Below are 8,592 nucleotides of genomic sequence, written 5' to 3' on the forward strand. Positions count from 1 at the left end.
TATTTCGAAAAGTACTCTTCGGAGAAACTCTTATTTTCTTCTTCGAACGTTTTGAATGTTTAAATTTGTCGTAACCGTTTTTGACCCCAACAGTTAGCCCCCCAGCCCGTTAGAGTTGTGACTCTAGCGGGCGGATAGATGACTTTGACAAGGTTAAGTGTATTGGACGAAATTTACAGTTAAAACTCCGCGGAAAAAAGTTGTCGAGGCGACATTCCGAACCCATACTTCTATAAGTAGTGAGCTCTTGTCATTCATTCTCTTCACACCTTTCCTCCTTCATTTTCTTCAAAACCTCTCTAGTTTCATAACTTTCCTTTCAACATGTCTTCCTCCCAAGGTGATAAGAAGGATTCCGACGTCGAGATGGGTGAGGCCACCTCTCTGGCTCCGGTTCCAACTTCTCCGGCGGAAGTGCCGGCTTGTGTTGCCGGTCATCTTTCTTTCCGAGAGAAACTAGTTCGTCGCCAAGCCGAGAAAGAATTGGCTCAGACCGGCTCCGAGTTCCCGTCTTCCTCTGCGCAGGTCGTTGCCCCGTGTCACGGGACCGGCTTCGCGGCTCTTTCCCCGCAAGTCCTACCTGCGGGATCTTCCACGACTCCGATCCTCGTCGAGGACAAAGAGAAGGCCGCTGACTCTATGCCTCCGCCTCCAGCCAGAAAAGAAATCGTTCTGGCATTGCGTGCTCCTAGCGCTGTCCAGGCTACTCAGCCTAAGAGTCGGAAGAGGAAACTGGCCAAGAACGGTGACGGGGAGACTTCGCAGCGAGGTGGGTCGAGCCTAGCGTCGGGACTTCGCGGAAAGGTTTGTTTCTTGTTTGAATTCTCGATCGTCTGTCGTGCATTCTTTTCATGGACTTAGTCTTAAGAATTTTTTTTGTTCGCAGTTCATATCGTTGATCGATGGGATGATCAGCGAATGTGGTTCTGAGACCAGTCGTCTTTCCGGGGAGTTGGTGGAGCTTCAGGGCAGATGGTCCGAAACCGAGGCTATGTTGACGGCTGTCGAGGACTCTCACTCTGCGAAAGTGTCGAAGCTCGAGGTTGCGATAGGAGAGCTTGAGAGGGACCTCGGGAAGACGGCGAGTTCCTTGCTTAAGGAAAAGAAAACCAGGAAGGCCAAATCCTCGGAGGTGCGTCGACTCCAGCGTCAGATCGAGAGTGACGCTGGACTAGCGCGCCGCGGGATCCAAGAGGCTACGGATGCCCTTCGTGCGGAGTTTCAGGCTCGCTTGGCGAAGATTTCTGCTTCCCTGGGTTCCCTTGAGCGTATCCGGTGCAGGGATTTCGCTTTGGCGACGATCGAGGGCGGGATGGCCGTGGTTCGGTCGCTCCAAAGTGAGACTCCCCCGACCTTGGAGGCCGAAGAGGCCCGACTGTCCGGCTGCAAGGGAGATATGGCGGCCGAGGATGGCGATTTCGATCTCATCCTGGCCGACCTAAAATCCGCTTGCTTCCTTCCGACGTGTCCAGAAGACCCAGAGGGGAAAGATCCGATGGTCGGAGAGAACGGAAGCGACGTGGCTCCAGGCTCGGACGAGGCGGCGGGTGAAGAGGGAGCGTAAGTTCTGAGGGTGACTTGGGTTAGATCTCTTGCGAGAGATTTGTTTTTTTTTTTTTTTTGTCTTTTATGCTTCGGCCTTGAACGGCCTTGTTTGTATTTCGGGACTGGCCGTGTGTGGCTTTGAATCCCTGCCGCTCCGCGGCTTTATGGTATGATAATCGGATAACGTTTTTTATGAATTCGTGAATAGTGGGGAGGAAGGTGATGAGTTGTCGTCTCATATCCTTCTTCGATTGTGAAATGTTTTATTCGAGACCTGTTTCGAGAGTTCTTCCGCGAGATGTGAACTCTGCGGGGGCGCTGAAGGTATCGAACGTAAACATAGAGGCGTGGTTTAAGAATCTCTTATCTTTTGATATCATGCCTTTGAGATGTTAGAGACCAGTGCGCTGGGTTTAGGGCAAGACCTAGGTTTACTTTCGGTTTAAGGATTGTGCGGTGACTAACCGGCTATCGTTTTTCCTGTCGCGATTTCTTCCTGATTCGTATCGATGTAAAGTCCGCGAAAAGTTCTCGGCTTATACGACTTGTTTGATACGAATCGAGCATCTCTCCGGAGACCGGAAGTGCTAGACCAAAATTTCGGATTTCTTTTATAGCGCTATTATCCTTGTGTCGGATGTAAGAGAGTCATCTCCATGAGATGGCTATGTCTGTTTAGGACGTTTGTGAGTTCGATGTGATCAGCATCGGACTTGGTGGCGTGTGCCGTTGTTTTGATTAATTTGCGCAAAATAAATGTTAATGTGTGCATATATGTGTCTTTTTGCGGAGATTTCGTTTGCTCGGAAGAAATCAATTTTGAGGCATCTTTTGCGACGTCTCGCGATGCTAAAGGTTCGATTCTCCCAAGCGGCCGACCAATTTCTGAAGACCTCGTTGCGATTTCGCGGGTGAGGATATTTTGATAAGTCGAAAACACCAAAAGTGCGGTAAGAAGTTCTTCGATTTTTTGGGAGTATACGAGTATACGTACCCACTCCCCCCTTTTTAATAAGGGAGGACAGCTGAATTTGCCTTTCGGCAAACTGCCTACGTACTCCTTGCGGAGATCAAGCCGTCTCGTAGTTCAGTGATTGCGAGTTGGTTCGTTTAGTGATAGTATTTTTTGAGATGCATCGCATTCCAGGTTCTAGGGATTTTTATGCCCTGCATGTTGGCTATTTCGTAAGAACCTGGTCGGACGACTTTTTCGATTTTATAGGGACCTTCCCAGTTTGCTCCGAGTTTTCCCGCGTTTCGTTCAGCGGTGTTTTGGAAGACTTTGCGAAGGACCAGATCTCCCTGATTGAACCTTCGGTTCCGTACGTTGGAGTTATAGTATCTTGCAGCGGCGTGCTGGTAGTTTTGAATTCGGATGAGCGCTCGATCCCGGCGTTCGTTAATGAGGTCGAGATCGTCCAAGAGCATTGCATTGTTGAGTTCCTCTCGTTCGGGTAAGAACCTTCTTCGAACACCGGGAAATTCTACTTCTGCGGGAATCATGCACTCCGTGCCGTATACCAAGGCGAAGGGAGTTTCTCCCGTTGCTCGCCTTGGGGTGGTACGGTGAGACCAGAGGACTCCCTCGAGTTCGTCGGCCCATCTACCTTTTTTGGCCTCCAAGCGTTTCTTCAGTCCGTCGAGAATGGTCTTGTTGATTGTTTCAGCCTGTCCGTTGCACTGCGGATATCTGGGAGTTGACTTGTTGAGTCGTATCTTCCACTTTTCGCAGAATGCCTCGAATCGGGTGGAAATAAATTGAGACCCGTTATCGGTTACGATTTCGTAAGGAACTCCATGCCTACAGATGATGTTTTTCCATACGAAATTCTCGACTTGGACGTCTTTTATACTTGCGTACGAGTCCGCCTCTACCCATTTTGAGAAGAAATCGGTAAGGACTAGAAGGAAACGCTTTTGCTTTGAATTATGCAGAGGTCCGACAATATCCATGGCCCAGCGCATAAAGGGATAAGGCGACGTGATGGAGGAAAGAACTTCGGCGGGTTGTCGGATAGTTGGCGCATGCCTTTGGCATTTTTCGCATTTTCGTGCGAATTTTTCGCAATCTCCGACCATTGTTGGCCAATAGTACCCGTGGCGTTTAATTTTCACGGCTAGTGATCTTCCGCCGGAATGGTTGCCGCATGAGCCGGAATGTATTTCCTCCATTACTTTCCTCGCCTTTTCCCCTTCCAGGCACGTCAGGAGCGGTCCGGAGAATCTCCACTTGTAGATTTCGCCGTCTACTGTTACGTAGCGTGCGGCCTGTGTTCGGATCTTGCGAGCTGACCATTTTTCGGCGGGCAGTTGCCCGTCGATAATGTAGTCTCGAATCGTCTGAAGCCATGGGGTATCACAACCGTAATCGGATTGCTCTGATGGTGGTGGAATCGTAATCTCTTCCTCGTCGTCTTGACCCTCTATGAGATTAACAATGACTGGGGGTCCGATACTCGGATGTTCGATGAACTCGACCGGAATTACTCCTTTTGAGTCCTGGATCGGAACTTGATGCTAAGGCCGCGAGGGCGTCCGCCTGGACGTTCTCGGAGCGGGGGATCCGGGTAAGGGCGAAACAGTCGAAGTCTTGAGCTAGACCTTGGACCAGTTTGAGGTACGCGTCCATCCGTTCGTCTCTGGCTTCATATTCTCCGCTGAATTGACTGGCCACTAATTGGGAGTCGCAGTAAGCGTGGAGATTGCGTATTTTTAAGCCGCGAGCCAAACGTAGACCTGCGATCAATGCTTCGTATTCGGCCTCGTTGTTTGAGGCATGGAATTCCAGTCTGAACGATTGTTCCAGGATCTCGCTTGTTGGAGATGTGAGACGGATCCCGATACCCGATCCTTGCTTGGATGAAGATCCGTCGACGTGGAGGAGCCAGGTGGAATTTGGTTCCTCGTTGGTTATTGCTCCCGTTGGAAGTTCGACCAAAAAGTCCGCGAGCACCTGTGATTTTGCGCTCGTCCTTGGTCGGTATTCGATGTCATACTCGCTCAACTCGACCGCCCACTTCGCCAATCGGCCTGATTGACTTGGGCTATGCAAAATTGTCCGTAAGGGAAAAGTCGTGAGGATAACAATCGTGTGGGATTGGAAATATGGTCGTAGTTTTCGGGCCGATGTTACGACCGCGCATGCCAATTTTTCCATCAACGGATACCTAGATTCGGCATCCAGCAAGGTTTTGCTTATGTAAAAAATAGGTTTCTGCTCCCCGCGTTCTTCCCTGATCAGGACTCCGCTTACGGCTGTTGCCGATACCGCGATGTACAAGAACAAAGGCTCTCCTTCCACGGGTTTTGCGAGGACTGGAGGAGTAGCTAAATAACGCTTCAGCTGTTGGAAGGCGTTTTCGCACTCTTCCGTCCATTCGAATTTTTTATTTCCTCGCAGGACGTCGTAGAAGGGCAGGCACTTATCTGTTGATCGTGAGATAAATCGGTTAAGTGCTGCGATTCTGCCGGTCAGTCTTTGGACTTCCCGTTTATTCTTTGGCGAAGCCATCTCGATTAGAGCGTTGATCTGTTTTGGATTTGCTTCGATACCGCGGTTGGTGACCAAGTAGCCGAGGAATTCTCCTGATGCCACGGCGAATCTGCATTTCGTCGGGTTGAGCTTCATGTTATGGGAATTTAGTTGTGCGAAACATTCTTCGAGATGTGACACGTGATCCCTTGCTTTGAGGGATTTGACAAGCATGTCGTCGATATAAACTTCCATCGTTTTTCCGAGTTGTTTGGAGAACATTCGGTTCACGAGTCGTTGGTAAGTTGCTCCAGCGTTTTTGAGGCCGAAGGGCATTACCTCATAGCAATAGGTTCCGCGATCGGTAATGAACGCAGTCTTCTCACGATCGTCGGGATTCATCCTAATTTGATTATAGCCTGAGAAAGCGTCCATGAAGGATAGGAGTTCGTTGCCCGCCGTCGCTTCTACCAGTCGATCGATATGTGGTAGAGGAAGAAACTCAACTACTACGGGGTTGGCGAGCCAGTCGGGGTATCTTACTTCCGTTATCGATCCAACTTTAAGCAGTTTTTCGACCTCATCGTTTACTGCGGTAGCACGTTCGGGTCCCAGCTTCCGTCTTTTCTGTTTGACGGGTTTGAATGTTGGGTCGATGTTCAGCTCGTGACATGTTATGTTAATGTCAATTCCTGGCATATCTTCCGCAGCCCACGCGAAAGTATTAAGGTTCTTTTTAAGACAGGTTATGAGTTCTGTCTTTAAAGGCTCGTGGAGATTGGCTCCGATCTCGACGCAGCGCTCTGGGAAGGCTTCGTCGAGACAGATCGTTACCACGGGTTCACAGGTTGGCTCGCGTTTTTCGTCTAGAGCTGCGAAGATACGAGATTGCCAGAAGAATTCCGCTGAGTCCTGACTTCGCGTATCTTTGCTGGAGGTCTCTTTCTCCGCTTTCTTAGGAGTAATTTCGAGGATCGGTCTCTTTCGTTTTAGTTCCGCGGCGAAACAGACCTGAGAAACTCTTGGATTTCCCCAGATTACCTCGACTCCGTTAGGGGTCGGGAACTTGAGGCAAAGATGGTAGGTTGATGGGATTGCGCGCATGGTGTTCAGCCATGGCGTCCCCATGATAACGTTGTAAGATGCGGGGCGGTCGACGACTAGAAACTCTGTGATGTTTGTCACGGTTCCGGCTTTGACAGCGAGTCTAATCGATCCGTAGGCCATGGTCGTTTCCCCGAAAGCCCTAGCAGTGGGCTTGGGCATTTTGCGATCTCGGATTGACTGATCCCCATCTTTTCAAGAGTGTCTTTGAAGATGATATCGGCCGAGCTTCCGGTATCGATTAGTACTCTAGCGACGTCGATATCTCGAATTGTCAACTCGATAACAAGGAGATCGTTCCGAGGTTTGGCTCGATCGACTGTTTCTCCCCCCTGAATGAGATGACATTCGCGCACGTCGAACTCGCATGTCGTTCCTGATCGTTGAGTGGTTTTTGCGGGTTAGATTGATCCGTAAGTCCCCCTCCTTCTAGCGCCAAACTGTGGGAACCGAAATTCGCACTGTCGATTTCCGTTTAAATAAGGAAACTAAGAAAACCCTAGTTTCCCAGAGGACCCGGATATCTGTTAATTACCACACGTCAAGCAATCAGAACACGAGAATAACAACGATAAAAATAAGAAATCGAAAAGAGAGCAAAATAGATCTTATTCCGAATCTGCGTATGAGCGTTACAACAAGGTATAAGCCTGGGCTCGAGAGCTGTCGGCGAGATTCCTAGTTCTAGCAACCTAAGACGGCTAAACCTAATTGAGTCGCAGCTCGAAATAACAAAAACGGAAAGTTGCCTAATCGCTCTAAGTGCTAAGTTTGCTCTGAAAAAGTTCTCTCTTGCTCCTCGCCTAGGACTCCTTATATACTAGCTCCAAGGTCGGTTTACGCTTTTACTCTTCTGCCCTTAAGCCGTCATAGCATAAAAAGGGAGATATTCCATTTTTCCCGATCTTCACAATTATCTTCAAAACTTCCGTATTTATCCGCGGAAACTTGACATTTATCCTTCCTCGCGGGCAAGCGCGAACCATGCCATGTGGTTCACGGGCTTTTGGTTAGGAAAAATCGTAGGATGGGCCTTCGAGTCGTGTTTTAGGTCCCTTTGGGCCGTCTTCCGACTTGACACGTTTACTACGAGTTTTCCCGGTTTCTAATCCGCGACGTGTGATCGATGAATTTAGAAGGCGGGAAACATAGACTGAGCTTGCTACGGTCCTTCGGGAGATAGCATTCGAAGGTTTGACGAGAAGCAAGGACTGGTGTCGTATCGATGTTCGGAAAGGTTCAATCGCTACACAGCGACCGAACTTTGGCTCGAGCCCGGTCGCTATGTAGCGACCGAGCGAAACGAGTGCTCGGTCCGCTACGTAGCGACCGAGCTTCGGCTTGAGCTCGGTCGCTACGTAGCGACCGAGCGGGACGATCGCTCGGTCGCTACGTAGCGACCGAGCTTTGGCTCGAGCTCGGTCGCTACGTAGCGACCGAGCGGGACGATCGCTCGGTCGCTACGTAGCGACCGAGCTTGGCTGAGCTCGGTCGCTACGTAGCGACCGAGCGGGACGATCGCTCGGTCGCTACGTAGCGACCGAGCTTTGGCTCGAGCTCGGTCGCTACGTAGCGACCGAGCGGGACGATCGCTCGGTCGCTACGTAGCGACCGAGCTTGGCCGAGCTCGGTCGCTACGTAGCGACCGAGCGGGACGATCGCTCGGTCGCTACGTAGCGACCGAGCTTTGGCTCGAGCTCGGTCGCTACGTAGCGACCGAGCGGGACGATCGCTCGGTCGCTACGTAGCGACCGAGCTTGGCTGAGCTCGGTCGCTACGTAGCGACCGAGCGGGACGATCGCTCGGTCGCTACGTAGCGACCGAGCTTTGGCTCGAGCTCGGTCGCTACGTAGCGACCGAGCGGGACGATCGCTCGGTCGCTACGTAGCGACCGAGCTTGGCTGAGCTCGGTCGCTACGTAGCGACCGAGCGGGACGATCGCTCGGTCGCTACGTAGCGACCGAGCTTTGGCGAGCTCGGTCGCTACGTAGCGATTCGAGCGGGACGATCGCTCGGTCGCTACGTAGCGACAAGCTTTGGCTCGAGCGCTCGGTCGCTACGTAGCGACCGAGCGGGACGGACGTTCAGTCGCTGCGTAACGACGTTTCGAGCTTCGTCGGACGTCTCGATTCTTTCTTCCGCCAAGCTTTTTCGTAAGGAAGAACCTATTTCGAAAAGTACTCTTCGGAGAAACTCTTATTTTCTTCTTCGAACGTTGAATGTTTAAATTTGTCGTAACCGTTTTGACCCCAACACTCTCTTCTTGTTTCTATCCGGTCCTTTCTTTTCTTTCTGATTATGCATGAAGGGTTGGGTTGGTTTCAGTCCAAGGGGGACACGTTCCTAGACTGGCCGCGACATAACCAACCGTAACCTAGACGCTCGTCGGTTAGCCGGTCGGTTCGAATCGCACCTAGACTGGGCGGTTGGGCTAACGGTGGGCATGACCCTAGAGGCACGAGTGGCCAAAG

This window comes from Brassica rapa, unplaced genomic scaffold, assembly GCF_000309985.2.
Source record: "Brassica rapa cultivar Chiifu-401-42 unplaced genomic scaffold, CAAS_Brap_v3.01 Scaffold0327, whole genome shotgun sequence".
Lineage (NCBI taxonomy): Eukaryota > Viridiplantae > Streptophyta > Magnoliopsida > Brassicales > Brassicaceae > Brassica > Brassica rapa.